The sequence below is a fragment of the Helianthus annuus genome, chromosome 12, assembly GCF_002127325.2.
Source record: "Helianthus annuus cultivar XRQ/B chromosome 12, HanXRQr2.0-SUNRISE, whole genome shotgun sequence".
NCBI lineage: Eukaryota > Viridiplantae > Streptophyta > Magnoliopsida > Asterales > Asteraceae > Helianthus > Helianthus annuus.
Genome location: NC_035444.2, coordinates 91,251,703 through 91,276,538, shown reverse-complemented (window position 1 = coordinate 91,276,538; position 24,836 = coordinate 91,251,703). Strand labels below are relative to the sequence as shown.

Below are 24,836 nucleotides of genomic sequence, written 5' to 3'. Positions count from 1 at the left end.
CCCAGGTCCAGCTGAACGGACCTCGGGGTGACTTAGTGCCCGACGCATAAATCCGCTAGGTTTGAGTCATCCCTACTTGCACTTCACACATATCAGTGGACTTGCAACCCATTGGTGATCTCTTTTGTTTCCTTATTTGCTACATACCAGGGTTTTTGATAAAGATAAAGGTTTATTTACTCATTTTCGCATGAACTCGCTCAACATTATTGTTGATTTTTCAACTTACATGTATTTCAGGGAATTAAGGATCTGGCACGGTTTAGCAGGATTTCCCGCTGCATTTAGATTCAGAGTCATCCGGGTTCAAGGTTTATGGCTCTTTCCTGGACAAGCCATAGCCTCTGAACCATGTTTATTTATGTTGCATTATAGTAATGGTTGTTGGGTGTTTACCCGTTTAGACAATGTTTGACAATTTTATCTTCAATGGATGACTTTGCATGATTTTAAATTCATATAGCTTGTTATGGTTAAGCTATGGTATTAAGAAGTCACACCAAATTAACCACGCTTCCGCAAAGCCAGGGTGTGACAATATCGACTAAAATGTGTATGATGATGTGCATGTATAGTTGTTTAAACAGAACGTTGAGTTTGTCGAATCAAAATTAGATTGAGCTTGGTTTGAAAGGTAGAATATAGTTTGTATATGTAAAGGAACATAAAGTACTCATTGGTCATGCTTAACGTATTTTGTAATGATTGAAATGCTACTTTTGTTTAAAAAAAAGGAGTTCACGTATGTTGAAAGTTGTCGGTCCCCATGAAGTCTTCTAGCCCACGTGTTTTGAAATTTGGATGACGAGTTAAGCGTTGGAGAGAAGGTTTTTTTTTTTTTTTTTTTTTTTTTTTTTTTTATAACGGGTTTGTTTCATTTGCATCAAAACATGAAAGTTTTGGACTTTGAAAGTTCTTGTGAAAACGTCGACCCTTAGAAAAGAAATTTAGTAAAAGGACTTAGTGATTGTTTAAAAAAATAAATTTAACAAATGATTTATTGATGTTGAAAAGAGTATTTGGTAAAACGATCATATAACATCCATGAGATCTTATAAGTAATTGAGAAAGGTTAGGTTGATTTCGATTAAGAATGGAAGTCTCTAGTATGATGATATAATGTGAACGTGTTTCAGTTAATAAATCAGATGTGAAGTTCATGGGCAAGAGATTCATTAGACCGATTAAATTGATAGGTAGCATTTCGTAAGGTTTGGAAATTCGTGTAGTAAAACGGTAAAGACATGATTAAGAATCTCGTGTATATGATTTGAGTGAAAATGGATGGTAGAATAAGATGTATGTTTGATAAACAATGTATTTTGAAATCGGTATAAGTAGGTATTTTGAATAATGATAAATGATTTAGGTATAAAACATGATCGGGTTTGCATAATAAAATATTTTGAAAGAGAAGTTTTGGGTAACGGTCACCTAAGTAAGGGAATCACCCCTAACTCGTTGGTGAGGTCGTTTTAAGGGAAGAGGGGTGGAGTCAATCGTCAAGGTAAGGAAGTCACTCCAATCTCGATGATACCTCTCCACTAGTTGTTACAAGGAATATGAATTTAAATTATATGAAAATCATGCATATATAAATGTATCGAAAAGGTTCGATATGTTGTGCGTGTGAAAAGAGAAATCAAAGGTAAACTCGAGGTTGAAAGATTGCATCGTATAAAATGAACAATAGAAACACATGTTTGACCAAAGTTTGGAGTGTTCCAAATGGAACTTTGACTAACCAAAGTGGTCGAAAAGTCTTTTGAATTTGAGGAGCATGCTTTGGCCTAATAGGTAAAATACTCTCGCCGACAAGTCGGTTAACGGTATTTACCCTTCCGGTTACTACATGTCCCAAATCAATCGAATTTCGAGACTTGGCGGGATTTATGAAAAATCAAGGAGTGGAACTAGTCGACAAGGTGCGGGTTTCACCCCTATCTTGACGATTTCGTATCCTAAATGTGGTTGGTACTCGTCGGGTCAAAATTTAAATTTCGACATGTTGACGAGGGTCCACTAGAATTTGAAATTTGAGATTTGCCATTTAGATGTGGATTTCACTCCTAGCTCAATGGCGATATCTCGTGTAAAAAAAAAAAGAATAGGTAGATTGAGAGTCGTTCACCAAATTGTGGGTTTCACGCCTATTTTGGTGAATTCGTCTCATTTGTACAATATGAGTGTTGTCGGATTTAGAATAATCGAGTAAAATGCATGAGGGAAGTGTATGTCGAAGGAGATACACAAACAAGTATAAACACATAAGAAAGCATATCAAGGATGATACTTAAATAATGAAATAAAACAAGTATTAACACATAGAGAAATATGTCAAGAATAACACATAAAGAATCGAACAACGAAACAAGTGTTAACACATAATAAAACAAGCATTAATACGTAAGAATAACATGTCGAATATTACACATGAGTAACATACATGTTTAAAAGAGCATAAATAAGTAACAAATAAAGTATCATGTAGTAGTCCAAGCAAAGCATACGAATAAGGTTCTAAAACTATAGACTAGGCTAAAGCATTCCTACTTTCCCTAATTCCCTATAGTTATGGCTCTGATACCAATCTGTCACACCCCAACCAATGGCGGAAACATCGGGATGAGACGAAGTGTGAAGATTGTTAGAGACATCATAACGCTATTTGTGACAATATTTAGAAAATCCAAATTTCATTTCATTTCATAACTTCAAATAGTCAACATTACAAGAAATTCAAATACAATGAGTTTAACGAAACAACATGATAACATAACAAAATTTGATACAACATATTAAACCCTAACGTCTATATGTGTATCTAGGCATCAACGCTATTTCTTTTCTTAGCATCGTCCTCATCAACCTGTAACATGTTTAAAATAATTCAATGCAAAAGCAAAGGCGAGTATACAAGTTTGGTACATACATAGCATAAGATAAAAGTGTGAACAATTCCTCATAGCAAGCATGCGATTCAAGACAAACATTAAATATGGCATGTGTATAACATATCAAACCAAGAAAACGCAACTTGCTCATGACATAACCAAAGTTTCAGTAGAGGCGGGTCGTTAATCCTATAGCGCTACATATGTCAAGGTTTGGCTCGTACGAAGTTAATGATAAGTTCAACACATAAGAATCACCCAAATTTAAAGTATCAAGTCATCACATATACAAGCATGTTATAGGAATGTTCATGTGTTTAGACAAAAGTTCATGTGTAAGTTTCAATAGGTAAACATGTTACACCCCAAAAGTGGTAAAAGTAAAAAAAGGGGGAAAGTACGAGTATACTCACATTGGTTGCGTTGCGATTTCTTGTAAGTAACGCACGAGTAAGATTGGATAAAATCCAAAAGAACGGACGAAATGGTTATCCTAGATATTGAAATAACGATCTCGTTAATATTTGTAAGTTAATATGATTTCTAATGTTTAAGATTTACGAATTGATTGTTTAACGTTATAACTTATCTCGTTATTTAACATTCAATGTTATAAAAGAATTAAAATAATTTGTTAATTATTTAGATTAACATTAAATTTAATGGTTTTAAAAAGGGATCAAAATGTAAAAAAAATGTCAAAGCTTAATTATAATAGGAAAGGATTATTATATAAAAAAATAATTAAATAAAATAAAGAAAAAGAAATAAACCGTATAAGTTTAAGAAAAAAAAGAAAGAAAGATTCTTAAAAAGGACATATACCAAAAATTTGGGCATCAACACCCATCATCTTCTTTAACAAGAATACGTATCGGCTGTTTGCATATACACATAAGTTTATGTGTTTGAACATCATATATAACCAGAATGTATTAACAGGGTTCAAATACATGAGGTTAAATGGAGATTTAGCATGTCCACAGAGTAGAGAAAGAATGAAAAATATACCAAAAACGAGATAACACCCGCGGGTTTCCGATCTCCGGCGACGACAGGATTGTTCAGACGGTTACGGCGAACACGAGTTCCGACGTCTTCGAGCTCCGTTCCGATGCGAGCTTCCGGCCACTTGCAGGTTTTCCCGCGAGAGCTCCGAGTTCAAGCAACGCGCCCGTGATTCGAAAAGGTTGTGGTGATGTCGAGATGTGTTAAACAAGATTGGGGAGGGGCTGTAGGTGTAGGAGAAGGAGGAGAACCCGTCGTCGGCAGCCGGCCGGAGTTGCGGCGCCGGTGACCAGAAAATCGGGAGAGAAGAAAGGTTTGGGGGTCTGGTTTGGGATGCAGCTGAAGTGATAAAAGAAGTTAGGGTTTAGTCAGTTGGGCTTTAATTATAAGTTGTTGGTAGATAGAGCAATAAATAAATAAAAGAAAGACAACGCCTAAGGCTGTTGAAAGTTGGCGCAAGTATAGGCCATTTTTAGCTGTATATAATTTCTTTTATTTTACCATTAACATCCCCATGTTTCCTAAAAAAACATATTATAAGTTATTAGTGCAACAATACATTTAGTGTACAAAAAAATGGTCCAATTGAGTCCGGCCGTAAGTTTGGATCAACTTTTCTATTATTTTTATCAACAACTTTTTTTTTGATATCTATTGGCATGTTATAATATATTATGTGATATTAGTATAAATATATTGGCTGTGTGGCTAGATTGGCTGCAACACCATCTCTATTTCCCTTTTTTTTTGTTTAGTCAATTTCAACACTATGTTTAATTATTATATGGTATAATATGTAACACTAATATATTAATATATGATCAAGTAAATTATTAAACACATCTACATATTAATGCTATGTATAACTAGCATCTTTCAATGTTTTAAACAAGTGTAAATACGTGGATTATGTATGGCACATTATAAGTGATATCATGTATAATAACACCGGTATTAAATAGGTGTGAAAGGATAGTTTATAAATTTGTAAACGTGTATTCAAGTATTTGCACGTATAGGGTATCTAGAATCACGTATACACGGTAATTTATTGTAAGTTACGCATGTGTTCACAAGAGTACGAGTATGTATCAAATGTACATAATGATTAAATATTTAAGCATGCAAAAATAAACGAAGTATAATTCGCATGAAATAATTATTTTTATATTACGATAGAAGTCTCGGATTACAATGATACGAAACAAAATACAATTACAAATGAAACGAGTTTCTTAAAATTGATTACGATGAAAGAATGGTTATAAGAACACAAGATTTCCAAAGATAGAATTTCACGTAAGGTTTCTAAATGTAGGAAGTTTGAAAACGCGGGGCGTTACATTTCTGACCCTGACATTCTTGTTGTAAGCTCCAGCCATTCTTTGTTGATAACTGGCCATCTGTCACAAAAGTTAGTAGTTCTACTCCCAATAAATTGAGATCTATTATCACATACAATTTCAGAAGGAATTCCAAATCTAGTAATAATGTTTCGCTTAATGAAGGATATAACTTCCTTTTCTCTGACTTGAGCAAAAGCTTCTACTTCTATGCATTTAAAGAAGTAGTTTGTCATGGCTAGCATAAATACTTTTCCTCCTAGTGCTTTGGGAAGTTTGCCAACTATATCCATTCCCCATCTCATGAATGGCCAAGAAGAGGATATAGGATGCAGGAGCTCTGCTGGTTGATGAAGGATATTACTATATCTTTGACATGCATCACATTTCGTTGCATAATCAACAGCATCCCTCTTCATGGTAGGCCAATAGTATCATGTTCTAAGGATCCTTGAGAATAGTGCTCTGCCTCCAGTGTGGTTTCCACAGTCCCCTTCATGAAAATCCTTTAGAACTTCTTGGATTTCAGGATCCTTGATGCACCTTAGATATGGACCTGCAAGAGATCGTTTATATAACATGTTATTTAATAATGTGAATTGAGATACCTTAGTCTTGAAGGCTCTAGGATTTTCTCCAACAGGAATTTCACCATTCTGTATATATATCTCAAGATTTGAAGGATCCAGAATCCTGAATTTGACTGTGCACCATCATTGGGTACAATTGCAGAATCTTCCACTATCTTCATGGCTACGTGATCCTCAATTGCAGGAGTTAAAACATGGATGATGAGTATTTTCACATCCTCTGGAATCTTCAGTGATGATCCAAGATTAGCTAGAGCATCAGCTTCTGCAATTTCTTCCATGGGTACCTGTGATAGACTAAAAAAAGCAAAAGAATCTGCCAGTTTCCTGACTATTTCTAAGTACTTGATTAGCTTTTCACCATTGACAGTGTAAGAACCGTTATAATGATTAGTAATTAACAGAGAATCTACATATACTTGAAGATACCTCATCCTCATATTGTTAGCTAATTGCAAACCTACTATCAAGGCCTCATACTCTGCCTCATTATTAGTGGTTTGGAATTCACATGCAATGGATTGGGGTATAATGTCCTCCTGTGGCGATTTTAGTAGTGTGCTTTGTCTAGTTCATTTATGTAGGATCGTTTTCACGACCAAACGAGTCGTTCAGAAGAGATCTCGTTCAATACGAAAGGCGGAAACAGACGTATCGGAGATATTTCAGCTGTATGCATGCTAGAATCATTTAAACTATCTCTTGTATTGATTAGAAGACTTTACACGACCTGGAGACACCTCGGCAGAGCTTCGCTACCAGAATTCAAATGTTACAAATGAAATGAACAAGCTCACTATTTATAGAGGATCCAGTTCGTGTGGAATGGACTCACGCGGCTTGACCATTGTCATTTCGTACGAAATGGACAATGCCATTTCGTACGAAATGGACAATGCCATTTCGTATGAACTGGACTTCCCTCTCTAAAACCCTACTTTCTAGCAAACTGAGCTCTGTTCTTTCTAATCTATCTACAAGACTCGATACAAGACGAAGTCAACAGACTCCCCCTTGGATGTTGACGAAGTCTTTGGTCTTCAGTACATCTTCTGTCTTGATCAGTTTTCTTGCTCTCTCCAAAGTATCTGACATTGTAAGCATCTTCAATCTCTATCTTTCTCCCTCTCTCTTCCAAGATCTCAATCTAACTCTATCTTCTCTTGATAAGATCTCTTGATTCCTTAAGTTCTTCAGTATCAGCAGCTTGCGTGGACACAGTTCCAAGATCAGAAACTGGCTCTTTGCATCTTCAGACTCCCTCTTGGTTGTTGATCCACAATCTTCAGCATTAGTTATAACAACCCTCGGTAAAACCGACACCCTCATAATAATTCTGACACCCTAATATATTTTTAAAATGTCTCAACATGTCTTTATATGCACCCGTATATGAAAACCGAGCCCCAAAATAGATTATAGTATATATATAATAAATTAAAAACACTAAAAATTAAGCTGAGGCGGGCCGCGTAGGGCCTCACCTCAACCTAAGGCGGGCCGCATTAATAGGTAAATGGACTCCACTGAAATCTTAAGTTCATGCGAGCCGCGTACGTATTCGTTTAAGTTCATGCGGGCCGCGAGCGATCTGGAATGTGGCGCAGCCCTGGGCTGCCACGTGGCCCAACACACGGCGAAGCTATACGATGACCGGGCCAAGCTACGCAGTTGACCAGAGTCAATGCGGGTCGCGTAAGCCCTGCCCATATCCCACGCGGGCCGCGAGGAAGTCCGAATTCAGCCCTATAAATAGCACGCATCGGGTCTTCAGTCCGTCGTTCAAAATCTTTCTTTCTTTCTTAATTTTCTGTAGTGGCGTTACTATACCCGGGCATTATACCCCCTAAAATAGCGAGGTTCTGCTACGATGTAAGTATTATAACCCCTGGAGACGTATTAGATATGCTGCCCGATTGATCTAGAGTTCCGTAACGGCTGTCGTGGTTCTGCCCGACGTAGTCGTTGGAATGCCGTCTCGGGGAGGGTATTACTAATGTTAAAATGGGTTATTATACTAACACACGTGCATTTGTGTAAATTATAGATATTCATCAGGAAACCCTAAAGAATAACCTAAGACAGCAATGTGAGTAATCCTCTTTTTGTTAAATGTTTTTACAAAACCTTTCATACTTTTCCATGCGAATAGCAGTTATTGAGTATTTGTAAGAATAAAATTATCGTGGGTATGTTGGGGTTTTGTATACAAAATTTGTTACAACCTGGTTAAGGAGTAACATTTCCACAAGTCGGGTTCGACAGTACCAACGAGTGATAATTGATATAACTTGGAAACAAATGTAATTGCGGGATCGCCCTCAATACTGTTCACTGTGAATTTTATTTAAACCTGATTAAACTGGGATTCACTCACCAGTATTTCCCACTGACAAAACCTTTTTAAAACGCGTTTCAGGTAACAATATGTGAAAGCCAAATAGAAGCCAGCTGGACAGCACTGAAGGCTTGGAAAAGTGGCAATAAAGTTACCTAAGAATAAAAGAGATGTTTTTAATAAATAAATAGGATTTATTCCTATGAAACGTGTGTATTGAAAAATTGGGTTTTACCCATATGTTTAATATTATTAAACGAGGTGGTTTACCCTGATTTAACATTTCCTAACTACGGTCCTGATGAAAATTTCCGCTGCCAAATTGGATAAATAAACGTGATACCACCGAAACTGGCTCGCGGCCGCCCGTTCCCGGGGAATAGGGATCGGGGGTTGTGACAGAAGGTGGTATCAGAGCTATGCCACTGATTCAGCCACAGAAGTGTTCCGCTGACATCAAAAATTCAAAGTGTTAGGAAATAAATTATGGAAATACGTGTATAATTGTATTTCTTGCTATGTGTTATCTGACTGTTTGTTAGTTTACAGTATAAGCGACCAAGGACCTTCTGACGCCTATCGTCAACTGTCAGGTTCGCCTACGAGCGAAGGCACCTCCTCTTCTCAGCCTGCCCTCTTGGGGTATTCTGCTGACACAGAAGAAGGAATCTTTGTGTTTAAGGCTCAGTCTGAAGAGCCATTTCCTCAGAAAAAGAGGGGATGGTTCAGTAGGGAAGCTCACGAGCGTAGGAAAAGAATGAAAAAGTTGCAGGAACAACGAGTGTTAGCCGCAACAAAAAGAGAGACTGATGCTTATAATCAGGATATGCTCAATAGGGGTATCGCTAATATCCATATTTTAGCAACCACTGCTGCTGACCCAAACCTGGAACAAATGCTAGCACCCCAACCACAAAATCCTGATCAACCCATGGAAGTAGAAAACCAGATAGAAATTCCTGATTACAACCCGGAGGAGATACCTAGGGTACCTGCACCAGATCCTTTAGACCCAAACAACTACGACCCCTGGTGGGACGATGTTAGGGACTACGTGCAACAAAACCCAATACAGGAAAATGTGCAAATGCCCAACTTAGGAGCTTACCCAGGGTTAGATCCTCAAGATCCCTACAACATTAGTGATGCATATGTTAGGGAAATTTTAGAGAATCCATACCCGTACCAAGCCCCTATGCCTCCGTATCAGGAACCCGTACCACAAATTCCAAACCTAATCCTAGAACCTGCACCCCCAATGAGTGCAGAAAATGTCCAAGAACTTAGGACTTTTGGGGAGGAAATTTTAGAAAGCAGTGAGAGAATGTGACAGGTGGGAGAACGCCTCGTATGGAAATACGATGAGCGTAATATGGATTTTTGGATGAATCCATATCAGTGAAGGTGATGGCAGGAACGGTAGTAATAATAATAATAATAATAATAATAATAAAATAGTATATGTGGGTATGTGTAAAAAAAAAAAAAACTACGGATGCCTACTATTAGTATTGTAGCTCTACATTTCAGTCGGTATTGTAATTTAAATTTCAGTACTAGTGTGTAATGATGCATACTATATAAATAGAGTAAAAGTCGCAATGCTCGACGTTTTTGGTTAAAAGTGCGTGTCATGTGATTGGCTATACTCAAATATTAATTGTGTTATTAATATTTGGTAATTGTTTAAAATTCAGATGGCCGACGAGGAAAATCAGGATAATCTGAATAACGATAACCAGAGTAACATTAACGTGGTTAATGAGAATCTGGACAACAATAACAATGGAAACCAAATGGATAATAGTGCCGTTCAACACATAGTGGCACAAGGAATTATAGATGCAATGCCATTTATTATTCAAGCAGTTCAAGAAGCAAATAATAAAAGTAAGCATAGCAGTAAACGACCAAGTGAACCGGAACACAGCGTGAACAATGGACCCGTACTTCAAGCGCCCATTCCCAAAAGAAGAAGAACCATGCCATATGGTTGTTCTTACAAGGAATTCTGGTCCTGTAAACCAATAGAATTCTCGGGCAATGAAGGACCCATTGCAGCCTTACGCTGGATAGAGAAAACTGAGGCCGTTCTGAAAATAAGCAAGTGTGCTGAAGAAGATAAGATAATGTTTGCTTCAAATCTGTTTAAAAACGCAGCCTTAGAATGGTGGAACACTATCCTCCAGTCAAGAGGAAGTGATAGGATTTATAACATGGAATGGGAGGAATTTAAGAACATGGTAGAAAGGAAATTCTGCCCTCCTAATGAAAAGGAACAAATAGCAAATAAATTTCTGAATCTTAGAATGGTCGGGGTAGACAGTAAAGGTTACACTACCACATTCTTTGAATATGCTAGGATAGTACCTACCCTTGCATCACCTGAACCAGTGTTAATCTCCCGTTACATCTGGGGATTAATTGGAGAGATTAGACATGTAGTCAAGGCAGCTAGACCCCAAACTATAGAAGAAGCTGTAGAACTAGCCAATACCTTGACTGATGAACTAGTGAGAACTAGAGAAGAAGACCAGAGGAGAAACCTAACCCAAAAGCTTACTCAAGAATTCCGTTCGGGGAATTCCAACCGTAGGAATATAGGTTCTACCTCTGCACTATACTGCAGTAACTGCAAGAAGAAGCATTCTGGAAAATGCTCTACTTACTGTAATTACTGTAAGGCCCCAGGACACAAGGAAGAAAATTGCAGGAGAAAAGCCAGTAATGGAATGTGCTACAACTGTGGAGAAAAAGGTCATATTATGACAAACTGTCCAAAATTGGCTCAAGCTGCAAACAACAAGAATCCTAAAAATGCTAGAGCATTCGTTCTAACTACAGACGAAGCTAGACTAATTCCAGACGTCATTGCTGGTACGTTTTTAGTTAATGATATTTTTGCTAAAGTATTATTTGACTCTGGTGCCAACCAAAGTTTTATTAATACTTCATTTTGCAAACTCCTAAATCAATCATTAACTAAACTACCACAAGAATGTCTAGTAGAAACAGCAAATGGAGAAACCGTTAAAATTTCTGAAATCTTGCAAGGAGCAAGAATATAAAATTTTAATCAAAAGTTTATTGCAAACCTTTACCCAATGAATCTAGTAGGATTTGATGTCATATTAGGAATGGATTGGTTAATAGCCAATAAAGCCAATATCTTATGTGATCAAAAGTCAATTCAAATAAAATCACCAAGAGGTGAAAAGATCACAATTAAAGGAGATAAACCATCTAGATCCACTAAATTCATCTCTGTGATGAAAACTGCAAGTTATATAAGGAAAGGATCTACAGTGTATTTGATTTCTATAATCACTAATACGAAAGGAAAAGAATTAAAAGACATTCCAGTAGTGTCCCAGTTTTCAGATGTCTTTCCAGAAGAATTGCCAGGACTACCGCCAGACAGGAAAGTTGAATTCAGAATTCACCTGCTACCAGGGACAGCACCAATTGCCAAAGCACCTTACCGTTTGGCACCCGCTGAAATGCAAGAACTGAAGAAACAATTAGAGAATTGTTGGAGAAGGGATTTATACAGCCAAGCTCATCACCATGGGGAGCACCGTTTTTATTCGTTAAAAAGAAGGACGGATCGATGCGTATGTGCATTGACTACCGTGAATTGAACAAAGTCACGATTAAGAATCGGTATCCATTACCGAGGATCGATGATTTGTTCGATCAACTTCAGGGAGCTCGATTTTTCTCTAAAATCGATTTAAGATCAGGATATCATCAATTAAAGGTACAGGAAGAGGACATTCCTAAAACCGCATTCAGAACAAGGTATGGTCATTATGAATTTACTGTCATGCCATTTGGTTTAACCAATGTCCCAGCTGCATTTATGGACATGATGAACCAAATATGTAAGCCATATTTGGATAAATTCATAATTGTCTTCATAGATGATATTCTAATTTACTCTAAGAGTAAAGAGGAGCATGCAAAGCACTTGCAATTGCTTTTAAGTTTATTGAGAAAGGAGAAACTTTATGCTAAGTTTTCAAAGTGCGAGTTTTGGTTAGAACAGGTACAATTTCTCGGACATTTAGTTAATCATGAAGGAATTCATGTAGATCCAACAAAGATTGAGGCAATTACCAAATGGAAAACCCCAGAGTCACCAACTGAGGTTAGAAGTTTCTTAGGATTGGCCGGTTATTATAGAAGATTTATCCGAGATTTTTCTAGAATAGCCATTCCTTTAACCAAGTTAACCTGTAAATCTGTTAAGTTTGAATGGGGACCAAAACAAGAAGAAGCCTTTAGAATTCTTAAGCAAAGATTAACCCATACACCCATACTAGCGTTACCAGAAGGAACTGAAGCTTTGTAGTCTTTTGTGACGCTTCTAAGTTAGGATATGGATGTGTATTAATGCAACGCCAAAAGGTTATAGCTTACGCCTCTAGACAGCTTAAGAATCATGAAGAAAATTATTCAACCCATGACTTGGAACTAGGAGCTATAATTTTTGCCCTTAAAATTTGGAGACATTATCTTTATGGTAGTAAGTTTACTGTTTTTACAGATCATAAGAGTTTAAGGTATGTTTTTGGGCAAAAAGAGTTGAATATGAGACAAAGACGCTGGATGGAATTACTTAGTGATTATGATTGTGATATCCAGTATCATGCAGGAAAAGCAAATGTAGTGGCAGATGCTTTAAGTTGAAAGTATCGTGAAAAGCCAAAAAGGGTACGTTCTCTTAAATTAAATCTTCAAGTAGATTTAAATGATCAGATTAGGAAAGTTCAAGAATCAGTAATCAAGGAAGATACTAAAAAAATAAAAGGAATGATTAAAGAATTAGAACAAGGAACAGATGGAATTTGGAGGTTCCATAAAAAGAGAATGTGGATACCTAAATTAGGAAATTTACGTCACCGTATATTAGAAGAAGCTCATAAGTCTAAATATACGATGCATCCAGGAAGTGATAAAATGTACCAGGATTTAAGAAAAAAATTTCTGGTGGATAGGAATGAAAAAGGATGTAGCAGCCTATGTTTCTAAATGTTTAACTTGCTCACAAGTTAAAGCTGAACATCAGAAACCCTCAGGATTATTGCAACAATTAGAAATGCCAGTTTGGAAATGGGAATTGATAACAATGGATTTTGTTACCAAATTACCCAAAACAAGAAAAGGTAATGATACAATCTGGGTGATTGTAGATAGGCTAACCAAGTCAGCTCATTTCTTACCAATGAAGGAAACCTTTAGTATGGAACAATTAGCCAAATTGTATGTAAAAGAAATCGTTTCTTTACATGGCATTCCTTTATCAATTATTTCCAATAGAGATAGCCGTTTTACTTCGCATTTTTGGTCAAGTTTCCAAAAAGCAATGGGAACCAAGTTGAATTTAAGCACGGCTTATCATCCTCAAACAGACGGGCAAAGTGAAAGAACAATTCAGACAATGGAGGACATGCTTAGAGCTTGTGTAATTGATTTTGGAGGTAATTGGGACGAACACTTACCTTTAATAGAATTTTCTTATAACAACAGTTATCACACAAGTATCAATGCTGCACCATTCGAAGCACTTTATGGACAAAAGTGCAGAACCCCAGTCTGTTGGGCAGAAATTGGGGAAAAACAATTATCTGGACCTGAGATAGTACAAGAAACAACTGACAAAATCATTCAAGTCAAGGAACGACTGAAAGCAGCGCGTGATCGACAAAAGAGCTATGCTGATAACAGACGCAAACCATTAGAATTTCAAGTAGGAGATAGAGTATTGTTAAAAGTCTCTCCTTGGAAAGGAGTGGTAAGATTCATCAAAAGAGGAAAGCTAAGTCCCAGGTATATTGGACCTTTTAAGATTATTAAAAGAATAGGATCTGTAGCCTATCAGCTACAACTGCCAGAGGAAATGGCAGGAATACATGATGTATTTCACGTATCTAATCTCAAAAAGTGTCTAGTTGATGAATCACTCGTAGTACCTCTCAAGGATATAAAGGTTAATGAACAACTCAAATTTGTAGAGAGGCCTCTACAAATTGAAGATAGGAAAATTAAGAATCTCAAACATAAGAGATTAGTTCTAGTCAAAGTAAAGTGGGACTCCAAAAGAGGACCTGAATACACATGGGAGCTTGAATCAGAAATGCAAAAGAAATATCCACACTTGTTCCAGTAGATCTCGAGGACGAGCTCTAAAACAAGGTTGGGAGGATATAACAACCCTCGGTAAAACCGACACCCTCATAATAATTCTGACACCCTAATATATTTTTAAAATGTCTCAACATGTCTTTATATGCACCCGTATATGAAAACCGAGCCCCAAAATAGATAATAATATATATAATAAATTAAAAACACTAAAAATTAAGCTGAGGCGGGCCGCGTAGGGGCTCACCTCAACCTAAGGCGGGCCGCATTAATAGGTAAATGGACTTCGCTGAAATCTTAAGTTCATGCGGGCCGCGTACGTATTCGTTTAAGTTCATGCGGGCCGCGAGCGATCTGGAATGTGGCGCAGCCCTGGGCCGCCACGTGGCCCAACACACGGCGAAGCTATACGATGACCGGGCCAAGCTACGCAGTTGACCGGAGTCAATGCGGGCCGCGTAAGCCCTGCCCATATCCCACGCGGGCCGCGAGGAAGTCCGAATTCAGCCCTATAAATAGCACGCATCGGGTCTTCAGTCCGTCGTTCAAAATCTTTCTTTCTTTCTTAATTTTCTGTAGTGGCGTTACTATACCCGAGCATTATACCCCCTAAAATAGCGAGGTTCTGCTACGATGTAAGTATTATAACCCCTGGAGACGTATTAGATACGCTGCCCGATTGATCTAGGGTTCCGTAACGGCTGTTGTGGTTCTGCCCGACGTAGTCGTTGGAATGCCGTCTCGGGGAGGGTATTACTAATGTTAAAATGGGTTATTATACTAACACATGTGCATTTGTGTAAATTATAGATATTCACCAGGAAACCCTAAAGAAAAACCTAAGACAGCAATGTGAGTAATCCTCTTTTTGTAAAATGTTTTTACAAAACCTTACATACTTTTCCATACGAATAGCAGTTATTGAGTGTTTGTAAGAATAAAATTATCGTGGGTATGTTGGGGTTTTGTATATAAAATTTGTTACAACCTGGTTAAGGAGTAACATTTCCACAAGTCGGGTTCGACAGTACCAACGGGTGATGATTGATATAACTTGGAAACAAATGTAATTGCGGGATCGCCCTCAATACTGTTCACTGTGAATTTTATTTAAACCTGATTAAACTGGGATTCACTCACCAGTATTTCCCACTGACAAAACCTTTTTAAAACGCGTTTCAGGTAACAATATGTGAAAGCCAAATAGAAGCCAGCTGGACAGCACTGAAGGCTTGGAAAAGTGGCAATAAAGTTACCTAAGAATAAAAGAGATGTTTTTAATAAATAAATAGGATTTATTCCTATGAAACGTGTGTATTGAAATATTGGGTTTTACCCATATGTTTAATATTATTAAACGAGGTGGTTTACCCTGATTTAACATTTCCTAACTACGGTCCTGATGAAAATTTCCGCTGCCAAATTGGATAAATAAACGTGATACCACCGAAACAGGCTCGCGGCCGCCCGTTCCCGGGGAATAGGGATCGGGGGTTGTGACATTAGTAGACAAGATTCGAACCTGGCTTTAATGTCTTCATACTCCCCCTTTCGATAAACTGGGATCGCAGTCTGGAATTCACAGTCTTTGGATCAGAAATTTGGCTCAAACTCTGCTCATGCTTTGCAGCTTTCACATGTTCAGAAACATTTCCTGGCTCTCCGTAGCAACAGGATCCGGAATCTGGCTCAAGTCTGCATATCTTCATGCTGAAAGTCCACAGGAATCGTAACCTGGCTTTCGCATAGCTTTTAGGAGTCGTAACCTGACTGCTTCTACCTGCACAAACTCTACCTCAAAATAAATTTCACAAATTTAAAAATTTGACAAATTTAGAGACCACTTGTAGATCTCAATCTCAAAATGATTTTACGTTTATAATCTTTGATGACCACTTGAAAAAATATCATTATTTTTCATTTCTAAACACACTCACCCAAGCCTGTTGTTCATCATGTTTAGCACTTGGAATTTTGAAAATCAGCTTTTCAACATCAGTTGTCAAAAATAAAATGAAATAAAATCTTTTTGGATTTTTTTGTTTTTAACGGAAAGCAGTAAAGAAATGTTTATAGACAATATTTTTGTGGGTTTGTGTAAGAGGATCATATTAGTTTTTGAGACAAATCACTAACACCGTTAAGCTTTAAACATTTTAAGTTCTAAACGATTCACGTAGATTGTCAGTATACTGATCCACTTAAATTTTCACACAAAGTTCAAGTGTTTCGAGATACGAGATTAGTATTTTAAGAACTTGAACTTATTCGCGTGTACCACCTCAGAATATACTCCTGTATCCAGACTTCTATATTCAGTCTTACAGGTGAATGTACACTAATGATATCTGTAAACGAGTAGTGGAGACCATGAGAGCTCAGGTTAGAACTTCCGTTCAGACAAAGAGATGATGGCTCGTCTTTAGGTGTGTCCCGTTTTGGGGATCTTTTCTTCAACAGCACATGATTAGCATTTTTCAATGTTTCATCATTTTTTATGCTGAGGGTGAGCTTTAAGATTAAAGCAGTGCAGAATATTATACAAGGACTAGGCTATTGCTTCCGCAAAATCAGAAGTCCTAGTATAATACCCAGATATCATCACGCACAAAGACCTAGTATGTCAGAAATAGAAAGCCTTTCAAACAAGATTTCAGGGGTTACCTATATATCCGAGAGATGTTCCCCAAGAAATAAGTAATTATTTATATTTTATCTTGAAAACAATCTACTGAATGTATAAAAACCTACTGGCATATCATCAGTGAGATCGTTTATGACATTTGACTTTCCAATTCTTTAGCGTGCTGTGATAGTCCACTGATGTACTATCATTTCCTCCTTTTCACAACAAAACTCGTTTTAAATTTTATCATGTTTTTGGCTTTTTCAAAATTTCTAATGTTTTTGGATTTTCTGAAATTTCTTACTCCCCCTAAAATACAAAACCATTTAAAGAAAATTTGACAAACCGATGAGAATTGCTTCAAATCTCCATTCACTTGGCGTAAACAATCAGAACTTCCCCTGACAACAAACTATTTTCCCATTATGATTTCAAAACACTTAAGTTTGTTTTAATATAAATGGTTTTTCCAGAAAATTAGTTTTGTTGATTTCACAAACCACTTCTAGGTTAGGGGTTATATTCATCATTTTGTTCATTTTTAACCACTTGTAGGTTTACTTTTCTTTCACCACTTGAATGAAAGTTAAATCAAGTTCAACTTAATGACCTTGATTAACCACTTGTAGGTACAAACACTTGTATGTTCACTTATCAACAATACCATTTGCAAATTGAAATATGACAATTTTGAATTTTGAGAAAGATGCTGATTCATGCTCCACGATTACCAACTTGGGAGCTCCAGCAAGTCCAGATTTTACTCTTGATAGGTTCTATCCCATGACAATACGTACATGGGTGAACCATCTTCATCTGGTTTACTCTTTTTCAATTCATAAAATTCTTTAACCCCTTTTACCTTTCTATTAATCATTTTTCCAAAAATATGCTTCACTTTGGGGTTAAAGGCTTTATCAACATCAAATTCTTTCTTTTCAGAAAAGAATTGATTTAAAATCTCAACTTTGCAAACTTTTTGTTTATAATTTTCAGTTCGCAATGGTGGAAAGTTTGTGTCATCCATTGGCGGAACTGAATTTTCTTCTTTTAATTCAACTGGTGGCTCTTCTGACTTTGACGAGTCATATTCATCGTCAGAAAATAGCTCCTCTGATTTTGACGAATCAGAATCATTGCTAGAACTATCATCAGATTTCTTAACAACCCACTTTTGGCTGTTAAGCTTTGCTTTTGTTTTGTAAAAACTTTTTGAACACTCACCAACTTCAAATTTTGAATTTTTGAAAACTTTAAATTGTTCGGTTGGTGGTTCTATATCAACAACTTTCTCTTTGAGTTTTTCAGAGACTACCTGTTTTGTGTTGGTTGCCTTTGGACAGTTCACGGCAATATGACCAACTTTCTGACATTGATAACAGGTCCTCGTCTCCTTTTTCTGAGCAGCTCCATTCTTCATTCCTTCTTGCTTCTTAGCAAGGAATTCTTTGTTCGATTGCTTCCAGAATGAACTCTTTTCCTCTTCTTCCGAACTTGATCCTGAAACAAATACAATTTTTGGTTTTTAAGTTTTCTCATTTTTATGATTTTCTGGTGGAATAAAACCTAAACCTTTCTTTTTGAAATTACCATTATGGTTTGGTTTCTTTCGAAAATCCGAACCAGAACTGTAACCCTTTTTCTTGTTTAACTTTTGTTGAACTCTTGAAGCGTATTTTTTAGGTTTTTCAGTATGATTTACATCTTTTATTTCAGAAATATTAATTTCTGTTAATTTGAAAACCTTTTTAATCTTTTCAATTTGAACACTTCTTATTGGAAATTCTTCATCAGAATATAATTTGTCAGAATCATTCAAAGTATATGATACTTTGAATGTTTTGTCATTCAAATTATTTTGTGATAACAGAAAATCTTTATTGTAAACCCGTTTGCCCTTTTTGACTGTTGGACTTGAAGTGTCGGACTAAGACTTTGACTTTGACTCCTCCGTTTCATCTTTATCCAACACCTGATCGACCACTTTCTTTATTAACTCAGACTCATGATCAGTGTCAGATGATGTGAAAGTAACATCAATGTTGTCTAGCAAGTTATCTGAAGATTCAGATTCCCACTTTAGATTGGTTGCCTTTTTGACTCTTTCTGAATTTGGATTTCTTGGAGAATATCCATTTTCAAGTGGAGGCGGACACTTGGTATAGTTAGTACTGTGTTTCTTACCAGAATCCTTCACTTCAGATGTCTCTTCTTCAAATGCCTTCATGCCTTTGACTGTTGGGTATATCCTGCCAATCACATAAGAAGCACATGAGTAACTTCTCTATAATCTATCAACCCTTTCAGTTTCTATTCTCTGGGTTTCCAATTTTCGTTCAAGTTCAGCACATTTCTCAATGTAACGATTGATGCCTTTCTGCTTCGTCATGAACGCTCCTTGGAGTGTCTTCATAGCTGTTGCTTGCTCAATGCTTGACTCGTTATATTGATTCATAACTTTGTTTAACACATCATACGATTCTTTCAGTCTGTTCATGTTATGAATCAATGTGTTGTTTTGCTTTTTCATAGTTTCACAATTTTCACATTTCTCAAGTATCTTTCCAGCAATAGCTTCCTTTTCAATCTCGAAAGCTGGAATTTCTTTGACCTGCTTCTTTATCACTCGGACAACTTCATCATCATAATTATCTCTCTCGGCTAGAAATCTTAAATGCTCTTTCATTCTGCTTGCATAATAATCATCATCACTGTCATCTTGTTTTTTTAACTTGCTTCTTTATCACTCGAGCATTTTCAACCTCACTGTCATCTTTCTCATCTCGTAATTTTTCATATTCTTTCATTCTCCTTGCATAATAATCATCAATACTATCTTCAACAATTTGAGCAACAAAAGCTTTAGGCTTTAAGAAATCTCCATCTGGACAATATTTATCCCAACAAAAACCTTCTGGCAATCTTTCATCCTCTTGATCTATTATACCATAACAAGCTCTTTTTGATGACTCCTCGATCATCTTCTTAGCATGTGCAGTTTGTGGTTGTGACAGGCCTATTTATAGGTGATGTGACAGGCCTATTTATAGGTGAAGGAGAAAAGAAGAGAAAATGTGGTTTGGTTCGGATGGCTGTCCGATCAGATGGCTGTCCGATCGGGTGGTCATCCGATAGGGTGACAATCCTATCAGATAGCAGTCCGATCGGATGGCCATCCTGGCCAACCCAACTTTTCCGTATTCCAGTTCTTGATTGTTTTGTGAGTTAGATTAGGCGTTGCATTGCGTATAGTTTATATATGGTATCTATATTACATTACCAACCAAAAGTTTCCAAGTTTCATAGATTCCGCCAGTGACAAGGCTCCAGTCTCTCGTTCAATCAAGTTTCACGAGTCTAAGGAGTCAAGAACCAATTTAAGTTTTAAGGGTCAAGAGTCATAGTTTCTCAAGCATCAAGAATCAAGAGTCCAAGTATCAAGAATCAACAATAAGAATCTAGTTTCCATAGTATCGGGAATCAAGTGTCTAGATTAGGCATCAAGAGTCAAGTATCTAGATTTAAGTATCAAGAGTCAAGTATCTAGATTAAGTATCAAGTCTCATAGTTTAGGTGTCAAGAATCAAGCATCTAGAATAAAGAGTCAAGCATCATAGTATTAACAAGATTCACACCAAAAGTATCAAAACATCAACTCCTTAAAACCACAGAGGCTAAAATTGACAAATTATTAGAAGTTCAAGGACTGTTCTTGCCAAGTGACTCAAGTTCAGGGACGCTAGGCATTACAATCTGCCCTCCTTTAGGAGATTTCGTCCCCGAAATCTTAGAAGAAGACTGTTTGAAGAGATGCGTGTACTTGGCCTTCATATCACTTTTCAATTTCCAAGTGAATTCGGCACCACGCTTTCCTTCCCATCGAACCTTAACAATGGGAATTTTGTTGTGTCTCAGACGCTTGACAGTTTGATCCATGATTTCGACCGGTTTCTCCACAAATTGAACAGCTTCATTTATTTGCAAGTCTTCAAGAGGAACTTGCAGTCCTTCTTCGGCTAGGCATTTCCGTAGGTTAGATACGTGGAAGACTAGATGCACATTGTTTAGCTCTAGTTGCAACTCGAGTTTGTATGCTACCTTGCCAATCCTTTCACGTATTACGAAAGGGCCCACATAGCGAGGAGCAAGCTTTCCCTTCTTCCCAAAACGAACTACTCCCTTCCAGGGAGATACCTTGAGTAGAACTCGGTCACCAACAACAAATTCCAGAGGCTTCCGCCTATTATCAGCATAGCTCTTTTGTCTGCTCCTTGCCTTGATCAAGTTATCACGGATCTGGAGAATCTTATCCGTTGTCTCTTGAACAATCTCAGGGCAGTGAACTGCTTTTCCCCAACCTCATGCCAGCTGAGAGGAGATCGGCATTTTCGCCCATATAAAGCTTCGAAAGGAGCCATCTGGATACTGGAATGGTAGCTATTGTTGTACGAGAATTCTATCAACGGTAAATGTACATCCCAGTTACCACCAAAGTCGATGACACAAGAACGGAGCATGTCCTCTAGGGTTTGAATAGTGCGCTCGGTCTGTCCATCCGTCTGAGGATGAAAGGCCGTGCTAAGATTCAAGTGCGAACCCATAGCGGACTGAAATGTTTGCCAAAGACGCGAAGTAAAACGACCATCACGGTCCGAGATTATGTCAAGAGGTATACCATGACGGCATATAATCTCATCAGTATAGACTCGAGCAAGTTTCTCCACTCTGTAATCCTCACGAATAGGAAGAAAATGAGCGGATTTGGTCAAACGATCTATACACCCAGATACTATCGTGACCTTTAGAGGTACGGGGTGGTTTGGTAAATAAAGTCCATAGCAATGCTATCCCATTTCCAGACAGGGATTTTGGGTTGTTCCAAGAGTCCAGAGGGACGCTGATGTTCAGCCTTTACCTTTGAGCAGGTAAGGCACTTAGACACGTATATAGCAATGTCCCTCCTCATGCCAGGCCACCAATAAGTCGTACGTAGATCCTGGTACATCTTATCGGCGCCTGGATGGATAGAGTAATGGGATTTGTGAGCTTCAGTCATAATGAGCTCACGGAGATTATCGCGATCTGGCACCCAGATGCGATTTAAATAGTACTGCAGTCTATTAGGTTTTGTTTCAAGCTAGTCAATCCTAGCACCGTGGACTCCTTCTTCTAGACTTCCTTCATTTGCTAATGAATACTGGGCGTCACGAATACATGCATGGAGATCATTAGAGATACAAATAGCCTTGAAATGGGTCTTACGATTGAGAGCGTCGACTACAACATTCGCCTTGCCAGGATGATAGCGAATTTCACAGTCATAGTCATTAAGTAGTTCCAGCCAACGTCTCTGTCGCATGTTTAGCTCTTTTTGGTCGAAGATATGCTGAAGGCTCCTATGGTCGGTGAAGACCACACACTTAGTACCATAAAGGTAGTGTCGCCAGATCTTTAACACAAAAATAACCGCACCAAGCTCCAGATCGTGAGTAGTGTAGTTTTTCTCGTGTACCTTGAGCTGACGAGAGGCATAAGCAATAACCTTGTCCCGTTGCATGAGCACACATCCCAATCCACGGTTCAAGGCATCACAATATACCACAAAATCGTCGTTGCCATCAGGTAGAGTTAACACAGGAGCATTACACAAAAGATTCTTAAGGGTTTGAAAGGAGTTCTCTTGCTCGGGACCCTAAACAAAAGGTTTCTGCTTTTGGGTTAGCGTAGTAAGAGGAACAACGATTTTTGAAAAATCCGCAATGAACCGGCGGTAATAGCCCGCCAATCCTAGGAAAGAACGAATCTCAGACACGGATTTAGGCGTACACCAATTCTTCACTGCCTTGATTTTCGAAGGATCAACATGAATACCCTGTCTACTAACAATATGACCAAGAAATTTCACTTCGTCAATCCAAAACTCACACTTAGAAAACTTAGCATACAAACGTTCACCACGTAAAAGTTCAAGCATAAGACGTAGATGGCGAGCATGATCAGTTTTAGACTTAGAATAAATAAGAATGTCATCAATAAAGACGATCACAAAACGATCCAAATAAGGTTTGCAAACGCGGTTCATAAGGTCCATGAACACTACATGTGCGTTAGTTAGGCCAAAAGGCATAACCACGAACTCGTAGTGCCCATATCGGGTACGAAACGCAATCTTAGGAATATCATCTTCGAGGACACATAGTTGATGATATCCGGAACTTAAGTCAATCTTTGAGAAACACGATGCGCCTTGTAGTTGATCAAATAGGTCATCGATGCGAGGAAGCGGATAACGATTCTTCATGGTAAGCTTATTCAGCTCACGATAATCGATACGCATACGAAACGAGCCATCCTTCTTCTTGACAAATAAAACAGGAGCACCCCACGGAGAGGTACTTGGACGAATAAAACCTTTATCGAGTAGTTCTTGCAGTTGGCTAGATAATTCTTGCATCTCAGAAGGTGCAAGACGATAGGGAGCCCTGGCGACAGGAGTTGCACCAGGTACGAGATCAATACGAAAATCAATGGCTCTAGGAGGAGGAAGACCGGGTAAATCCTCAGGAAAGACGTCAGGGAAATCACACACAGCTGGAACATCGTTTATGTTCTTCCCCTTGCCCTTTTGTTCCACCACATGGGCCAAGAAGGCATGGTTCTGTTTACGTAAGCTTCTGCTCGCTTGTATGCATGACATCAATCTCAGTCCTTTTGAAGGTCGGTCTCCATAGACGATTAAAGTATCACCAGAGGGAAGAGGAAGACGAACAAGTTTCTCGTGACAAAGAATCTCGGCATGATTCTTACGCAAGCAATCGATACCGATAGTAACGTCAAAGCTACCCAAACGCATGGGTATGAGATCAATAGAAAACACGTGATCGTTAAGAGTCAGGGAACAATCACGCACGGTAGAATTAACAAGAATCGACGTACCATTGGCGACCTCAACCGAGATCGACTCAGGTAACTTGGAACGTGTACAGTTTATCAAAGATTCAAATTCCGCGGATACAAAGCTCTTATCGGCACCAGTATCAAATAGAATCGAAGCATAAAGGTTATTAACAAGGAACATACCATTGACAACGTCATTGTCATTACGAGCCTGATTCACATTAAGGTTGAATGCTCGTCCACGAGCGGCTGGCTGCTGGTCCTGGTTCAGCTGAGGACACTGGTTACGGAGGGGGGTAGTATCTCCACTTGTAGCATGCACGAACAGCGTTGACTGGCCTTGGGTTCTACAGAGGAGCTGGAGGTGCAGGTAGAGCTGCCCGAGCTGGGGTTTGCTGAGCTGGCTGGGCTGCGTTAGCTTGACGACAGTAGGGAGTCGTGTGACCATAGCAATTACAGTTGGTGCACAGACGACATGCAAAAGTAGCAGGATGATGGTAGCTGCAAGTTGCACACTTGGGATGAGGCCTAGTGTATTGCTTCTTAGCTTCAGGAGCAGCAGGGTTAGCAGCAGTGGTAGCAGGAGCAGGTTTAGCAGCAGGGTTTGCAGCAGGAGTAATAACATTACATCCAGAACCCTGGGATTTCCTTTTCTTGTTCTTGCTGCTGCCTGGCTGCTGAGTAACTTGCTTCGTAGAATTAGAGGGAGCAGGAGTAGCGAACTGTTTATCACGCACACGGTTGTTGTTCAAACTTGATGCCAAACGATAGACTTCTTCAATAGTTTCCAGTTGAGCTGCTTCGATAGAATCACGCATAGCAGGAGGTAGACCATTGATGTACTTGGTTATCATTCTCTTGGGAGTCGAAACCAAGTGAGGAACGATAAGACTCAGCTGCTTAAAACGGGTAGTATATGCCAGGTTATCATCACCAACCTGCTTCAGGTGCCAAAACTCTTCTTCAAGCTTCAGTTTTTCATGAGGAGGGCAA

The 24,836-nt window shown here is 38.3% G+C and overlaps 1 long non-coding RNA gene across 1 annotated transcript; it reads right to left on the bottom strand.

Annotated features, from left to right (window-relative positions):
- Positions 1-2,817: 2,817 nt before the first annotated feature.
- LOC118484940 lies at positions 2,818-4,303 on the bottom strand. The gene is made up of 3 exons (XR_004875142.1): positions 3,906-4,303; positions 3,308-3,387; positions 2,818-2,869 (listed from the first exon to the last, which is right to left on the bottom strand). It is a non-coding gene; the product is annotated as an uncharacterized LOC118484940 (long non-coding RNA).
- Positions 4,304-24,836: the final 20,533 nt, after the last annotated feature.